This window comes from Arvicanthis niloticus, chromosome 6, assembly GCF_011762505.2.
Source record: "Arvicanthis niloticus isolate mArvNil1 chromosome 6, mArvNil1.pat.X, whole genome shotgun sequence".
NCBI lineage: Eukaryota > Metazoa > Chordata > Mammalia > Rodentia > Muridae > Arvicanthis > Arvicanthis niloticus.
In genome coordinates this window covers 7,519,305-7,537,123 of record NC_047663.1, presented here as the reverse complement: position 1 = coordinate 7,537,123, position 17,819 = coordinate 7,519,305, and the positions used below count along the sequence as shown (strand labels likewise).

Here is a 17,819-nt window from a genome sequence, read left to right as displayed (position 1 = left end):
TACTCAACAAGCAAGCTGGGCAGACCTGCTCAAACCTCTGAGGTCCGTGAATTCCTTCTGGAGGCAGCGAAGACACAGCATCAGAGGATTGTCAATTTGCTCTCCCCCCCACTCCTCTTCTAATATCTCAACGCCCATAATCAGCTTGAAGAAGCTAATGATGAGTCAGCGCCCCTATTCCCTGGGCATGGGGACTAAGGTGGTAAATGTTGGGCTGTCTCTCTAGGGAAAAGTAGTGGTTTTGTCGGAATAGAGAGGATTAGCTAGGGTTTATTGCATAGCCATAACCTATTAGTAGAAATCTGTATAATTAATTTCAAGATGAAGATATAAATTCTTAAATGGCACCAATTTACTTTGTTTACAAATTTTAAGGTTTTCATTGGCATGAGCTTCTTAGTGATATAAGAGTGAGATGAATATTGTTACTCTCATAGGCATTGTACCAGTATAACACACTTAGGAATACAAAGCTTAGACCCAGTCCTTCTTCAGCTTTTTTAACTGATTTGAGATGGTCAGCCTGTGAGTTAAGGGACTATAGCAAATTCATGACTTGGAGTTTATTATAAGGGTGTTCTCTATGTTTTATTTAGAAATAGCTGAGTGGAGTTAACAGGCAACAGTCCAGATTACCTTACATGGATAGCTGGTTTTCAAAACATCAGAAATCCTTAGAATTGACATGACAAACATTTCAGTATTAATGTTCATTTTCATTAGAGACCTGTCTGCTCTGGACAGCTTCCTATGTTAAATTCTAAGAAGAAATTGAGCATCCTTGGAGTTACTCCAGTTGTGGTGAGACAGCCACTAGGCAAGAATTGCCACTTTCCTTCTACAGACAAATTACTGTCCAGAAAAGGACACACTTGCAGAATAGTCAACTGATTATATCTGCCTAGACAGAGTAATCAGCCCTTAATAATTCTGCAGCACTAAGGTCTGTCAGATGATCCTGGGCCAGAAGGCAGAAGAACAGATGCTCCAACGTTTTGAAGTAGAGGGAGTGTCCAGGTGTTCAGAGGTCTCTATAAATTGGCTAAGTTTTAGAAGCTATGCTTTGTGCTTCCCACAATTAAAGTCAACTCAGTCATTCTGGATTTCTGACGGGGTTGAAAACTTATAGCTATTTACCTTGAGAGAAAAGATCTGAGTGTATGGTCGTCAGCTGACATTCATCCTAAAGCCAGGTTCAGAACTAAATGTTTTAGTTAGGAGAGATGACAGAGGTGCTGGTAGGTCAACAAAAGGATGGACTGGGTATTAGGACTATCTTGTACCTCACTGGTACAAATTGGCATAATTATGCTCTAATTGTATTTTGAGAGAAAAGTTTCCTTTTAACAGGAAGGGTGATGTGTAGAAGGAGCTAAGGTGGGAGGAGTACTGAGAGGAAGAAAAGGAGTAAGAAGAGGAGAAGAAGAAGGAGAGGAGAAGCTAGGTGATGAAAGAGAGATAGAGTGGGGAGACAGGGAAGCAGATGTTCATGAATCTCCACCAGTCAAAGATAGTAGATATATCTAGGTTGGGTAGTGGGTTACACCTCTGATTGAACAATACCAAACTTATAAAGCCTATGATTAACATTTTTTAAAAAAAATGTATAAATGCAAAAAGGAAAAGGGGGCATGGGATAGGGGTTTTCTAAGGGGGGGAATGGGGAAAGGGGATGGCATCTGAAGTGTAAATGAAAGATCTAATAAAAAATAAATAAAAAGGAAAAAAAAAAAGAAAAGTTGTTAGAACCAACACCTTTAAAAAATGTCAGCCCCTAGGGGGAAAATTTTTTTTCTTGATACTAAAATTTGTTCTGAGAATTGTATATTGCAGAATACACAGCTTTGGTGTATCTACTCATCAAGCATACTGAGCAGACCTGCCCAAACCTCCGATGTCCTGGAATTCCATCTGGATTCAGTGAAGACACAGCATCAGAGGCTTATCAACTTACTCTTCCCCCCACCCCTCTTCTAATATCTCAACGCCCTTAATCAGCTTGAAGAAGTTAAAGAAGACTCAGCGCTCCTATTCCCTGGGCTTGGGGACTAATGTGGTTAATAATGGTCTGTCTTTCTAGGGAAAAGTAATGGTTTTGTTGGAACAGGGAGGACTAGCTAGGACTTATTGCATATCCATAACCTATTGATAGCAATCTGTATAATTATTATCGAGATGAAGTTATAATTTCTTAAATGGTACAAAATTTACTTTGATTTCAAATTTAAGGTTGCCGGGCGGTGGTGGCGCACGCCTTTAATCCTAGCACTTGGGAGGCAGAGGCAGGCGGATTTCTGAGTTCGAGGCCAGCCTGGTCTACAGAGTGAGTTCTAGGACAGCCAGGACTACACAGAGAAACCCTGTCTCAAAAAACCAAAAAAAAAAAAAAAAAAAAAATCAAATTTAAGGTTTTCATTGGTATGAGCTTCTTATTGATATAAAAGTGAGATGAATATGGATACTCTCATGGGCATTGTGCCTGTATAACATATTTAGGAATACAAGGCCTAGACCCAGTCCTTCTTTAACTTTTTTAACTGATTTGGAACGGTTAGCCTATGAGTTAAGGGACTATAGCAAATTCATGGCTTTGAGTTTATTGTTAGGAGGTTTCCCATATTTTATTTAGAAATAGCTGAGAGGAGTGAACAGACAACAGTCCAGGTTACCTTACATGGATAGTTGGTTTTCAAAACATCAGAAGTCCATAGAATTGACGCTACAAATATTTATATATTAATGTTCATTCTGATTAGAGACCTATCTGCTCCTGACAGCTTCCTGTTGTGGATTCTAAGAAGAAATTGAGCATCCTTGGAGTTACTCCAGTTGTGTGGTGACAGCCACTAGGCAAGAATTGCCTTTTTCCATCTACAGACAAATTACTGTCCAGAAAAGGACACACATACAGAATAGTCGACTGATTATATCTGCCTAGACACAGTAATCAGCCCTTAATAATCCTGCATCACTAAGGTCTGTCAGATGACTCTGGGCCAGAAGGCTAAAGATTTGATGCTCCAACGTTCGGTAGTATAGGGGCTTTTCAGGTGTTCAGCGGTCTCTATAAATTGGCTAAGTTTTAGAAGCTATGTTTAGTGCTTCCCATAACTTCAGTTAACTCAGTCATTCTGGATTTCTGACGGGGTTGAAGACCTATAGTCTCATAGCCAATCCTGGCTATTTACTTTGAGAGAAAAGATCTGAGTAGATGGTTTTCAGCTGACATAAATTCTAAACCCAAAAAAAAAAAAAAAAAAAAAAAAAAGCCAGGATCAAAAGTGTTTTAGTTAGAAGAGATGGCAGAGGTTCTGGTTAGTCAACAAAATGATGGACTGGGTATTAGGACTATCTTGTACCTCACTGGTACAATTAGGAATAATTATGCTCTAACTGTATTTTGAGAGAAAAGTTTTACTTTAACAGGAAGAGTCATATGTAGGAGGAGCTAAGTGGGAAGGGGCACTGAGAGGAAGAGATGGAGTAAGGAGAGAAGATGAAGGAGAGGAGAAGCTAGGTGATGAGAGAGAGAAAGAGAGAGGGGGCATGGAGGCAGATGTTCACATGTCTCCACCAGTCAAAGATAGTTTATATATCTAGGTTGGGTATTGGGTTACGCTTCTGATTGAGCATTACCAAACTTATAAATCCTTTGATTAACATTTAAAAAAATTGTATAAAAGCAAAAAGAAAAGGGAGGGGCATGGGACAGGGGTTTTCTAGGGAGGGGAAATGGAAAAAGGGGATGGCATCTTAAATGTAAATAAAATATAAAATAAAAAAAAAACAAAAAAAAGAAAGTAACAGCAGGCCTCCCTGTTGTTATGATGAGATCACAAATATTGAAAATGATGCAGAAAGCCTAAAATTACTGCCAAGAGTTCTTCAGTTTTCAGTATGTCCTTGTCCAACACATTAATATGTCACTGTACAGGTGTCATTATGCAAGAGCTAAGAGGAATGACCACTTATCCTTACATACACTCTTTCTATTTACAAGAAGCAATAAAAATAAAAACTTGTACTGGCTGGTTTTGTATTTCAACTTGACACAAGCTGGAGTTATTATAGAGAAAGGAGCCTCCCTTGAGGAAATGTTTCCATGAGAACCAGATATAAGGCATTTTCTCTTATATTTTTGGTTGTGAGCCTAGCCTTTAAAGGCTGAGCCATCTCTCCAGCCCAGCATTTTCTCAACTAGTGATGGGGGGGGGGGCGGGGAGTGCCTAGCCCATTGTGGGTGGTGCCATCCCTGGGCTGCTAGTCTTGGGTTCTATAAGAAAGCAGGCTGAACAAGCCAGCGGAAGCAAGCCAGTAAGTAACATCCTCCATGGCCTCTGCATCAACTTTTGCTTCCTGCCCTGCTTGAGTTCCAGTCCTGACTTCCTTTGGTGATGAACAACAATGTGGAAGTGTAAGCTGAATAAACCCTTTCCTTCCAAAAAGAAAAAAAAAAAGAAAAAAAAAGAAAAAAAAGAAAAAAAAAGAAAAAAAAGAAGATATTTCTGTGTATTTTCATGTGCATGAGTGTTTGTCTCTCTGTGCATGTTATTGCACCTGGCAGTGCCCAGACAGGACAGAAGAGGAAATTGGATCCCCTAGAATGGAGTTAGTGATCACAAGGAGCTGCTACGTGGTGCAAACCTGGATGAGCAGCCAGTGCTTGTAAGTGCTGAGCCATCTCTCCGGCTCCTACTTGATTTTTGAGGCAGAGTTGTATGTAGTCTAAGATGACCTGGAATTTACTCTGTAGCTGAGGATGAAACTCCAGAGTCCCCTGCCTCTCCCTCCTGTGTGCTGGGATTGCAGGCATGTGTTGGGCCTTGGACGAGGTAACTCCATTTAACCTGCAACCTTCAATCAGGTAGCACAGGTAGAGGTCTCCACCTCCAGAGATTTAAATATTAATAAGTTATCTAAAGGCCGGGGCGTAGCTAATTAAGTTATTCCCTCCCCTTTTTCCCTCCCTATAAAAGTCCTGCTCCCTTGGCTTTTGGGGGGGGGGGGGAAGCGCATACCATCTATATCCACTCAACATGTCATGAACAATAAAGCTTTGGAAAACCGGACTCCACGTGTCGCCTGGTCTCTCCGCCAGATTCTCAGCTTTTGGAACCCTGGAACCTTGCCGATGCAGCTGCTGGCCCGCCCACCGACAGCTTCATGAATGTGGGACCCTCCACTGTGGGGGTGGAAAGCCCGCCATCGAGACCCTGCGCCGGACTCTCCCCCCACTCCCCCCCACGAGATTTTTTTCCCCCACAGCTGGCGCCCAACGTGGTGCATGATCACCCATGCGTCTACAAGAATCATCCTGGCTGAGTCTGCTAAGCAAGTATACTTCCTGTGAGACGTGATACTAGGTCTCTCTCTCAGTCCTCTCACAGGGCACACCCCTCGAGTTCCCCGCCTCCATCCTGCTGGAGTCCGGAGACCCCAGATGGAGGCCAATCTTGGCGCATGGACCTGTTGCCATGTGTCCCCACAGTCTCCGTTTTGCCACGCACCCACCCACCGCCGAGGCTTGGGTCCAAAATGGAGATTTCTCACCGAGAGAGTTCTGCACCCGCCTGTGCTAAAATCAAGCTGATTTCGCTCCCTGCCCAAGTGTGAGCCCGCTGAGTCCGCTTGGCACACTGTGAGCGCCCTGCTTAGCCTCTGCTCCTCTACAATAGACCCAGTCTCCCTGAGACACCCACCCCTGACAAAGGACCAGCGACAGAGATCCACACGCACGGGCCTACATTGTTTCCCACAGGTGGTGGACAATGTGCGCAGAGCCAGCTCCACAAGCGCCCCCCTGCCCCCACGCTGGTGTCTGCAAAAACCGTGAGTAACATCACTCTCTCTGTCCACCCTACCTCCTCTTTCTCTCTCTGATTCTTAGCTATAGCCTAACCCTTGCCTAAGGCAAAAGGACTAGGTCTCTCTCCCCACGTGTTCTCCAGCGCAAGGGCAAGATGGCGGTGGCTTCTTAGCCCCCCACTCTTCCCATCCCCCCAGCTCCACAGAGGGGGTTCCTTCATAGCTAATAGCTGTCCTTCAAGCCACAGCACCTGCTGTAACCCTCTTTCTAAGACTCTTTCCCTTGGCTGAGAGACTCCTTCTCGCGGCTGAGACCGTCCTCTCTCTCTCTCTCTCTCTCTCTCTCTCTCTCTCTCTCTCTCTCTCTCTCTCACCAGCTCCAGACTCTAGTCCCTAGAGCCCTGCCAGGTAGCTTCTTTCCCTACTCCCCGGTCATATGCGACAGGCTACAGCTTTTTGGCTTAGCCTGCTTGCCTGAAGCAACAGGGCGGAACTCTGCTTGCTACCCAGCCCTGTGTTCCTTAGCCAACCTATGCTTCCCCTCACCCTCAGTCATTTGCAGCTGACTAAAGCTACTTAGCTCAGCCAGCTTGCCTGAAGCAGCGGATCTAAAATCCTGCCTGCACCCCTTGCCCCACTGCTGCCTGCCAGTTTCTCTCAAAGCTGCCTGACTCCAATCCAACTTCCACGTGTCTTTCCCATAGACACAGACTCTCACTCTTTCTGACTCTTAGCCCTCCCCAATGCTTCTTGCTTGCCTTAAACTTTTCTTCAAAGTTGGCCTTTCCTCTTCTTCTCTACATTAAAAAATTACCAGCTAAGAAAAAGAAAAGGGGTAATACAGAACCTCTCTGCCAGAGCACCCAGACTCCACATGGCAGAGCAAGGCCCCTCCCCCCATTGCTTCTAAGCCCACCATTACTGCTCCTTCTCCCCAACAGGAGGACCTGCAACAAATGTTCCTGTTTTTCAACCAAAAATTTTAAACGTTTCCTTTTCTTCCTAACAGGAACACCTAGAGCAACAATGCTTGTGCTTTTCAACCAAAAATTTTGTTAATTTTTTGTTTTAATGCTGCCTTTTCTCTCTAATACTCGTGATATATGTCCAACATTTTTTCTCAACCTTTATAATTTCTTCAAAATTTATAAAGATTATATAAATTCTTGAGTCTTAATTAACAACTAATTTCTTTTACAGACAAACTTGCTGCCAATCCCAGATACATAATTAACATTGTTTTTCTCCCTCAGCTATCCAAGATACCTTCCAAGACTAAATTTCCTCAAACACCTTTGCTTTTCCAGGATCTTAACGACAGTCCATAAGGTGCTTGTTCCCAAGCAATTTAATGCTCAATATCCAGCCTTTACAGTCCTGCTCCCTTGGCTTTGGGAGGGAAGCACATACCATCTATATCCACTCAACATGCCATGAACAATAAAGCTTTGGAAAACCGGACTCCACGTGTCGCCTGGTCTCTCTGCCAGATTCTCAGCTTTTGGAACCCTGGAACCTTGCTGATGCAGCCGCTGGCCCGCCCGCAGACAGCTGCCTGAATGCGGGACCCTCCACTGCGGGGGTGGGAAGCCCGCCGCTGAGACCCCGCCGCCGGACTCCCTCCCCTGCCCCCCCCCCGCGAGATTTTTTTCCCCACAGGCATGTGCTTGTCTTGGTATAATAATTTCTTAAGTGACAGCTAAAGGCAGAAGCCACAAAGAAATACTGATTAATTTGCTACATTGCAATTAAATGCCATTAATCTAAAGATATATATTCTTCTACACATCTCTATGTGTCTGTCTCTATCTGTTTCTATCACTATATCTACCTATGTGATATAAATATCAGTGGATGTAGTTCAGCCAATAAAGGGTTTGCTGTACAAGCTTCAGCAGAACTCACATGAAAAGCAGGTCTTGGTGATGTGTGCTGGTCATCCCAGCATGTGTTTTATTTTATAACAAAGCAGGGTGGGGGAGGGTGGGAGATGAGGACAAGGAAAAGGAGCAGGAAGAGGAGAAAGAGGAGGAGGAAGAGGAGGAGGAAGAGGATGAAGAGGAAAAACAGGAGGAGGAGGAAGAAGAAGAGAAGGAAGTAGAGGAGGAGTAGAAGAAGAGGAGGAGGAAGAAGAAGAAGGAAAAAAGGTTCTAAAGTGTTCAGCCACAGAAGGGAGAACAATGTCCTAGGGTGCTTGCATAGCCAATCAGAGGGCAGCAGAGGCAGGATGCCTGTCAGAGCATCAACATATCAGTTACATGAATCTCAGAGACACAGTGTTAAATGATAAAGCCATAGACTTAGAAATGAAGCATGTCACTGGCATGGTAGAACATGCCTATAATCCCAGAACTTGGGAGACAGAGGCAGGAGGATCGGGGGTTGGAATCTAGCCTGAGCTATAAAGTGAGACACTGTTAATTGAAGAAAAAGGAAGAAGGAAGAAAAGGAGAAAAGTGAGAGACAGACAGACAGGTAGACAGGCAGATAGATAGGAGGGGAAGGTGGGGTGTATCTCTGTGGCAAAGTGCTTGTTCTGTGTGTCAGACTTTGGGTTTACTTTGGAACACTGAGGGAAAAGTCTAACACAGTCCTGGTATGGTGGTGCAGGTCAATTTCTGAGTTCAGGGACAATCTGGTCTAGATACTGAATTCTGGGCCAGGCATGCATAGTGAGAGTCAATGCAAATAAAATAAAAGCATAACTTTTTTTTATATAACAATCTGACACAGAGAAGCTAAACAATACACCCTTGGCAAACCCATGAGTATGTAACTGGCAAAGCCTGAAGCCAAGCAGATATAAAATGCTAGGTTCAGGTTGTCACCAAGGTGGCTGGGAAGCAGGGATGTGACATCAACAGGGAGGTCGTCACTATAGACCATGTTCTATTACTGAATGTGGAGGACACAGTGTTGAGGCCCGCTCTGCCCCACGTTGGGCACCAAAAATGTTGTGGCCTAAGCTACCCCACGTTTGGGGGCCAAAGTGTCTTGGACCACTCTGTCAATGTTGGAACCCACACTGCCAAAAGCCTTGGGGGGCTAAACTGTTAGAGCCAACTGCTCCAACCTGCTCCAGTCCACGGGTCGGGGTTCAGCAAGAGAGAGAGTGAGGACAGACAGGAAGAATGGAGACCAGACAGAGTGTGATTCAATCCCGTTTATTCTTCAGTCTCTCTTCCTAGTCCAAGTCCCAAGTCTTGAGTTCCTAGTCCCTAGTGCCTCCAAGTTCCACATTACTTCTAACAAGTTCCTAGACTCAAGTACACGTGTCTAATTCCTAGTTGCCTGTCTTGAGTCTCAAGTGCGTACTACTACTCCAAGTTCTTCCTCCAAGTGCCAAGTGCCTAATACCTAATAATTGTTTCTTCTGTCTGCCTCTTGCCTTTTATATGTCTCACTTCTAAGCCACACCTTTAAGTCATGCCCTTAGGTCTTGTCTCTAAATCTGATCTCTAAGTCATGCCCTTAAGTCACACACACCTTTAAGTCTCACACACCCAAGAGAAAATCCTGGGTATCTAAAACAAGATGTTATCAGAGTGTGCTCAGCTGTTGTAAGCTATTGTAATCAAGTCTCTTGTCAGGGAATATGGCTCAAGATGGCTGCAAGGATGATATCTGCCTTCCATTGGCTCCCCACAACACAGTGCCATCAGTATTTCTCATGGAAGGTGTACATATTTATTGGACAAGCTGTCACACTGTCTTCTAAATATCTATGTCTATACCTTCAGTTAGCGCTGCCTTCGCCCTCGGTTCCTTCTGCTGTGGTGTAAGTGACCATCGAGTGCTCAGCTCTACATAACACCCCCTGCCACCCCAAGGCGGGGAGGGAAAGGAAAGAGTTCAAGAGGTAGCCAGATGTAGAGGAGGAGAGTGCCCTGAAATGCTGCGTTCTGTGTGTGGCATTGACTCGCTATCACAAGATCATGACAGCTGTGGTTACATCACTGCAGTAAAAGAATCTTCTAAAGGTCTCAGAACATTCTCAAAACCATGGATTTACTGGTTGTCCCCAACCACCAGAGGAGATGTGTCCAGGGACAGGGCCTCGATGTCAATAGACTTCACTGATTCTCACAACAGGGCTGAGTACTGCTTCCCCCAGAGCACCTCTGAGGCCTGTTCACCCAGAGGACAGCACCAAGCATGCTCAGGAACAGGGGCAGCTCCAGAAACACCAGGACACAGAAGTAGAGGCTGTAAGCGGCATAGTCACAGTTAGCTCCCTTCCCAGAAGACGACGATGATGCCCTGCACTATGTGGCTGTCTCTTACCCAGATCTGTGTCCACAGAGATCTATGCAGGGACAAGAACAAGGACTGCCTGAATGACCAGTATGATTAATGCATAGCACAAGAAGTAGCCTTGAACTGTGGGCCTGGCCTGCTTTCTCCAGACAAAGCCCATGGGCCTCAAACCAGGCAGGCACCGCCTGCCCAACACATCCTATTTATTTATTTATTTATTTATTCATTCATTCATTCATTCATTCATTCATTTATTTATTTATTATATAGCCATAGCTGTTCTGAAACTCATTATATGGACCAAGATGGCCTTAAACTCATGGAGATCCATCTGTCTTTACCCCCAAGTTCTGTGTGGCTTGTGTCAATACATCCAGTGGCCTGCTCTCTCCAGACCAAGCCCATGGGCCTCAAACCAGGCAGAAACTTTCTCCCCAGCACAACAAATTCTCTTCTAACTAGACTTCTCCCACATTCTCCAGGGTGGCATTTATTTATTTGTTTATTAGTTTATTTATTTATTATATAGCCATAGCTGTTCTGGAACTCATTATGTGGACCAAGATGGCCTTAAATTCATGGAGATCCATCTGTCTTTGCCTCCCAAGTTCTGTGTGGCTTGTGCCACCATCAGCAGCTGCTTATTTATTTTACATAGTTAACTGTGTGTGTGTGTGTGTGTGTGTGTTCATGTGCATGTATGCAGGTGCACATGTGTGTGCATGAATATGGAGAGATCAGAGGATAACCTTGGTCATGCCTCAGAAGTCACCACTTTGTATTTCTTCTGAGACAGGTCTCACTATTTAGCTCTGGCTAGAATGGTATTCCTTATGTAGTTTTAGCCTGGTCCTAAACTCACAGAGCTTGCCCTGCCTCTGCCTCCCAAGTGCTGGGATTAAAGCTGTGAGCCATTATACTTGGCCCATTTTTTTTGTTTTGTTTTCTGACAGGATCTCTCACTATCCTGAAGCTTGCCAAGTAGGCTGGCTAGCTAGTTGGTTGTAGGCATCCTCCTGTCTCTACCTCAGGAGCTCTGGTATTCCAAGTAGATGCCGCAATGCCTGACTTTTCCTGTAGGTGGCGGGGCTCACACTCAGATGCACTTTACCTGTAGAACCATCTCCCAAGAGCCTTTTCTCCAGACTCTGGGTGTGTTTAGGTAGAGCCTGCTTGGCAGGAAACTAACTCCAGCCCAGCAGGTGTGTATTTGAGTGTCACTGCTGTGTCCCTATCTTTAGATAAGCAACTGGGACTGACAAGACCCTTCCAAGTCAGCCTGAGATTAGGAAATGCAGGAGGGGCATATGGGAGGGAGATACAAACCCCTCTACCTCTGCTCTCCGAGTATGATCCTTCCCCACCATCAAAGGCCTCAGGGATGTGAGTTCCTCACCTATTCTGTGGGCTGGGAGCAGGAATTGTGTCCTCTGTGGTCACATTGCACTGAGTGTGCACAGGTGAGGATATGGTGGACTCCAGGATATCTGTACCTTTCCCCTGGCTCGAACCTGTGACTGGAACAAAGGATGGAAACACAAGACAGTTCCCATGACCTCCACTCCTACCCAGTGAACCCTCTGTCACTCTGCTTCACAGGGCCATGCTGGACAGCTGTCTCACAGCCGATCAGCCTCACGGTCACACCAGGGTGCTGTCAGGAATTTTTTGCCCAGCCCACCTTATGGTGTGCAGTGTCTGCCTCGCACTTGCAAACATGAAGGCAGTCTTCTTAGAGACGAGAGTTTAAATGTCAGTGACAAGACCTCAGTGAGTTCCAGGTCCCACTAAGCCTCAGCCACATCTATTGCCTCCTTGTCTGCCATCCTTCTGGGGACAAACAGGGTAGTGGGATTCCATGTCTGCCTGGCCCACTCATTCCAGTGTCAGCCAGATAGGCCACTGGGCAGTCTTCTCTGAGGAATGGGCAGATGGAAAGTTCTAGAAAGGCAGATACATGCAGGGCCCTGCGGAGAGAGGCCTCTAGTGCAGAGTGGGGATCTCAGTGGGATTGTAGTTCCCCATCTTCAGTATGAACCCACAGAGGAGGTTGCAGGGAAATGGAGAACCAGGAACCAGAAGCTGGCTGTGGTGATATATACTTGTAATCACATTGCTGGAAAGGCAGAGACAGGAATAGCAGGCATTCAAGATGAATCCTAAGTCTTCAGTGAGTTTGTGGTTAACCTGGGCTACACAATAACTTCTCTCAGATGATGATGATGAAGAAGAAAAAGAAGAAGAAGAAGGAGAAAAAGAAGAAGGAGGAGGAGAAAAAGAAGAAGGAGGAGGAGGAGGAGGAGGAGGAGGAGGAGGAGGAGAAGAAGAAGAAGAAGAAGAACAACAACAACAACAACAACAACAACAACAACAACAACAACAACTGAGATTGACAGAGAGGTTTGGCCACTTCCTTTAGATTCTGTTACTACCCCAGCCTATAAAAGGATGCAATGATTTGGGTTCTAAAAACAAAAATTCTCTCTCATTAGGAGAGAAGAAACTGCATACATGAAGAACATTGGTGACCAAAGTAGTTGAAAGCCTGACTTCCATTCTGCTTGACCCTCTGCTCATTGAAGGGGAACGTTGGAGGTATTTTCTGAGTTTCTTCCAGCAGTAAATGGTTTCTGGGAAAGGGGGACACAGGGGAGCCTGGAGGGGTGAGTAGGTTCCTCAGGGCACTGAGAAGCTCCACATACTGTCTAGGCTTCTCCTTGTGTCTCTGGTCTCTCAGAAGTCCCAGAACCAGCGATGAAGCTGGCACCCCAAGAACCTCACTGGAAGGATAGTGTTCACTCAGTCCCAGGTCAGAGCTGTCATTGGGAGGGGGCAGCTGATGTGTTAGTGTACCATTCTCTTATGGAGATTGGGGACAGGACCATATGACATTGGGGAGAGAGGTCTCCTGTCTTATCAGGACAGGAAGTCACAAAGAGCCAGTGATTCAGAGCCTGTCTTTAGAAAGTTTCAGGCCTGAAACTGCCCCATGGTGCACACAGGAATCCCCAACAGGGGCTGATGACATGGCTCAGTGGGTAGAGGCCCCTGCTTGCCAAGCCTGATGACTTGAGTTTGACACACAAGATGGAAACAGAGAACTAACACCCAGAAGTTCTCTGTTCACTCACAGACATCATGGGCAAGACCCTATAACCAACCAAATACATGAACAAGCAAACAAATAAGTGAAATAATAAAATAGTTTCTAAGAACACAGGTTCCCCAGCGTGCCTGTTGGTGCATGCACACACGTGTACTGGTACACATACACTGTCACATGTACCACACATGTTTATACTCACACTCCCTGTCCTGAGTCACTCACTCACCAAGCTCACCATGCTATAGTTCATGGCTTCCTCTTCTATGAGGGAATGACAGGCCTGGACTCAGGCTGCCCTGGCATGAAGGAGGCTTACCTGAAATGATGGACAACTCAACTATGAAGTACTTATTGATCCCCAAGGAGTCATCAACCTTAAAGCTGCCTTCGAAAAATGATCTATCCACCCCACCCATGTAGGTGTCTGCATCCTCCAGGCTAAGTTTCTCCAAGGTCACAATGAAGGTGAAGTTGTCTGGATTGTGCCTAATAGACACTCGGCCTTTCCTGGCTTCTTCTGAGTCTCTGGTCTTCACGATATCTTTGCATCGCACCACAAATAACACTCTGCACCAGGATTTATTGTTAGTCTTGAATTTCTCCTCATACTGACATGACACGCTGAGCAATCCCCCCACAGTGCCTGTCACAGTACTGGGGCCATGCACAGGGACACAGCCTGGAAAACACAAACCTCAATTCTGCACCTCACAGCTGGGTGAGGAGTAAGGCCTCCCTTGGGTAAAGTCTTAGAAAACCCTCTTGTCTTGAGGAAACAGTGAGAAAGAATACAGGCTTTCTCAGACCAGAAGTAAGGACTGAGGTTATAGAGAGATTATAAAATTAATAAAGATTATATAGTTATGGCAATGCCTGTCACAGATAACCCTCTCTGTGGATCCTGACTCTGTCTCCGGTGTGGTAGACATGACGGTGTTGTTCACAGAAACCTGACAGCATCTGTGAGGCAGATGCTGATCACTCCTGGGCCCTTCCCACCCCACCCGCACTCTCTTGCCATCTCTCTAGGCCCCTCTGCCTGTGCTATTCCCACCCCCCCTCCTTTCCAAGCTGCACACCAGCCACACCTGCCCCGTGCTCACCTGGGACCTGAGACAGGAGCAGAGCCGAAGGCAGCCACAACCTGATTCCTCTGGGGATCATTTCTCCAGCTCAGCTGTCACCTGCGCCCACACCAGGGCCAACAGGGGAGAAGCAGCTGTTTCCTTCTAGATGGTAGAATGTCCTCTTTCCTAGTTCTCCTTTCTGTCCTCTGCTTCCTGGTCCCTGGCTCCCACTTGAGGCTCCAGATGAGCAGGGGAAGGAAGGGCTCTGTGGATGTTCCAGGATTCAGAGGCTTTGGTTCTTACCACACCCAGCAAGTGGGAACAACCACGGCTGTGGATTGAGGGTGGCATCTGTACCCTAGCCCTTACCTGAGGGACTCCATCCTCCTGTCAGAGCCCTGGGGAGCATTTCCTTCTTAGGTCAGATCACCCACCCTCTGTGACAAGCCACTTCCTGAGTGGATTTGAAAGCTGACCTTGTCTTGCTCTAGCTCTGTGACCACAGAGGAAACACTTCCTTCCAAAATTCATGGACTCTTAGTCCACGGTGTTTTTAGTACCATTTCTGGGTTCACACTGCTGGTCAGTCTCATGCTGTGACCCAATCCCTTAATCAGTGTTTATCTGGGTGCTGAGTCCCCACAAAGGTTACAGACCTGTAGGTCACAGCTTTCTCTTCTTCTATCTTATTCTGTTTGGTTTGCTCTTTGTCTGTGGCAGCGTCTCTAGCCAGTGCTGGCCTCTGTTTAGCTAAGGATGACCTTGAATTGATCCTCCTGCCTCCATCTCCTGAATCCAGAAATTTCGGGTGTGTGTCCACACAGCACATTCATCCTGTGCTCGGGATTGTACCCAGGGCTTCGGACATGCCAGGCAAGCACTTGTGACTAAGATGCATCCTTGGCCCTGATTATTTGAGAAAGTATCTCACAATGCAACCCAAGCTGGACTGGAATGCACTCCTTAGCTCAAGGTAACCTGAACACACAGAAATCCCCCATCACATGAGGGCTGGAGGTAGATGGGTGCCACCAAGACAGCTCTGTCTCCTTGTGTATCTTGGCCACATGTCTAGGCATGGACATGATTTGGGGTAGGTGTTGGGTGGAAGAATGAAAGAATATGTTAGATCTCTCTTTTCATGACTCAGTTTCCTAATACTGCTGTCCAAATCCCTTTCTTGTTGGGGAAGAGGGAAGAGAGAGAGAGAGTCTTGGAGCCTGGTGACCCACCTGACTACAGAGGCACCTGCACCCCTCTGATCTGCAGTAATACCTGCAGGCTGTGGTGACATGTGTGGGACTTTACACTTACTGTTCCCTGGGTTGGGACTCTCCTCTGGGTATCTACTCTTATTCCACTCACTTCCAGTCCCATTAACACAGAATGCAGGTGTTGTCCTATCAACACAGGATACAGATGTTTTTATATTAACACAGAATGCAGATGTTCTCCTATTAACACAGAATGCAGATGTTCTCCTATACACAGAATGCAGATCTTCTTCCTACTAACACAGGATACAGATGTTCTCTCTACTAACACAGAATTCAGGTGTTCTCCTACTAACACAGAATACAGATGTTCTATTAACATAGAATGCAGATGTTCTCCCACTGTAGCACTTTGTTGCCTCTCACTTATCTTCAGGAAATCTGCCTGCATTTTTCTGTGCCCACTGTTTCTTTATGCTCTGTTTGGTGGTGGGCTGTGAGAGGCAGCTGGGTACCTGATCTAGCTGGCTTTGAACCTTGGAGACCCTTGTAGAGAAGGTAGGAGTTTGGCCATGCTCCTGGCCCCCTGTCTTCTTTCACAGAGCTACGGACCCCCACAGCCCCCACAGAGAAGTCTGTGGCCTCTCCTATATGTAAATAAGATCTCCCCAAGCTCCCAGACCAAGCCAATAGGAGGTACCTGCTGCCAGACCCTGACCCATCCCACAACTGTATACAAGAATCATATCTGGAAGAAGTAAAGGTGTGCGAGAGTTACTCCATCATCTAGGAGCTTCTGTCATAAGAGCTGTAACACTACCACTTGGCAGGAGACCTGCTCTCCCAAAATCCCTTCATGATATTCCTCACACTCCTTGTTGGCTAGTAGCATCAACCTGTCCCAACTTAGTGCAGAGTACTGGGTACTTGGAGACAGGGGTAGCAGCAGCAGCAGAGGCAGCAGATGTGATTCCCCCTCCCTGCTTGTACTCTCTCTCCGCTTTGGCACATGGCCTGGCCGGGGGTCTTTGTGGAAAGCCTCCTGTATACAGGCCCACAATGCTGTACAGAATATCAGATAAAGAAGAGCAAAGAAACCCCTTTGTGTATTCACTGCAGGACTCTAAGGCATGGTCACTGGTATCTGTCTTAGTCACTGTTCTATTGCTGTGAAGAGACACCATGATCACAAGAGCTAATAAAAGAGAAAGCATTTAACCAGGGTTGGCTTACAGTTTCAGAGGCTTAGTCCATTACTACTATGGCAGGGAGCATGGGGCAAGTGTGTCAGTTATGATCCTGGAGACATAGCTGAGAGCGACATCCTGATGTTCAGGCAGAGAGAGGTAAGACAAAGAGGAGATGAGAGAGAGAGAGAGAGAGAGAGAGAGAGAGAGAGAGAGAGAGAGAGAGAGAGAGAGAGGAGGCCTGGTATGAGATTTTTGAAAACTCTAAGCCCACCCCAGTAATGCACTTCCTCCAAAAAGGCCACACCCCCTAATCCTTCATACCCACTCAAACAGTTCCACTCCCTGGTGACAAAGCATTCCAATATATGTGCAGGGGTGGTGGGTGGGGGATGGCAGATCATTCTTACTCAAACCTCCATAGTATCCAATCAGCTCTCTCTGTGTCCTAATAACATAAGAGGGCAGGAGATTCAGTATCAGCACTCCTGTGCCTACAGGCTTCTGCCAAGTGGTGAGACTCTCAGAGGCTTTGGTGCTGGCAAATTCTCCATGGTGCCCTGGCAGCTGAAGCAGATGGGCACTGGGATGAAGGCTCCGCTTGTACAAGCAGGTAAAATCTAGTTCTAGGGAGTAGAAGGCTGAAGAAAAGACCAAATGCATTGTTCGGACTTGCAGTTCATTTCACATTTGAACCAGATCAAAAGGTCATGACCTGTGAAGAATGTGTCAGGGTCCAAGGATAAAGAAGCATCGGCCAGTAGTAACCCCAACTTCTCCATGCTTTTGCAGAGGAGGTAACCCCAGTACTAGGGCATCTCTGCCTGAGGAAGGGAATAGGCAGGCATAGGGGGGATTCTCAGTACTGACCTGAACCAAGGGGCACAAGATCCTGCACTTCACCTCCTGGCCGAGTGGTGGCTAATGGAGATCAGAGAATGTGGGGTTCAGACTCGGGTGTGTCCTACAGATGAACTCTGACCTCTGGTATTTCCTCAGCAGACGACTTGACTCATAACATAGAAGATGACCCATAACTAACTCAGCAAAGAGATCCGTCCACACACTCTTGTCAGCTATGAGGGACGTGGTCATGGGAAGTCACATTCCAGGTAGAGTCACAGAACGTCCTCCAGGTGGCAAATCAATGTACCCAATACAACACAATGCCACATTCCCTTGG

At 46.3% G+C, this 17,819-nt stretch overlaps 1 pseudogene across 1 annotated transcript; it reads right to left on the bottom strand.

Annotated features, from left to right (window-relative positions):
• Nucleotides 1-9,631: 9,631 nt before the first annotated feature.
• LOC117711693 (CMRF-35-like molecule 4) lies at nucleotides 9,632-16,928 on the bottom strand (annotated as a pseudogene). The gene is made up of 4 exons (XR_013110924.1): nucleotides 14,272-16,928; nucleotides 13,485-13,929; nucleotides 11,459-11,579; nucleotides 9,632-10,011 (listed from the first exon to the last, which is right to left on the bottom strand). The product of XR_013110924.1 is annotated as a CMRF-35-like molecule 4 (transcript).
• Nucleotides 16,929-17,819: the final 891 nt, after the last annotated feature.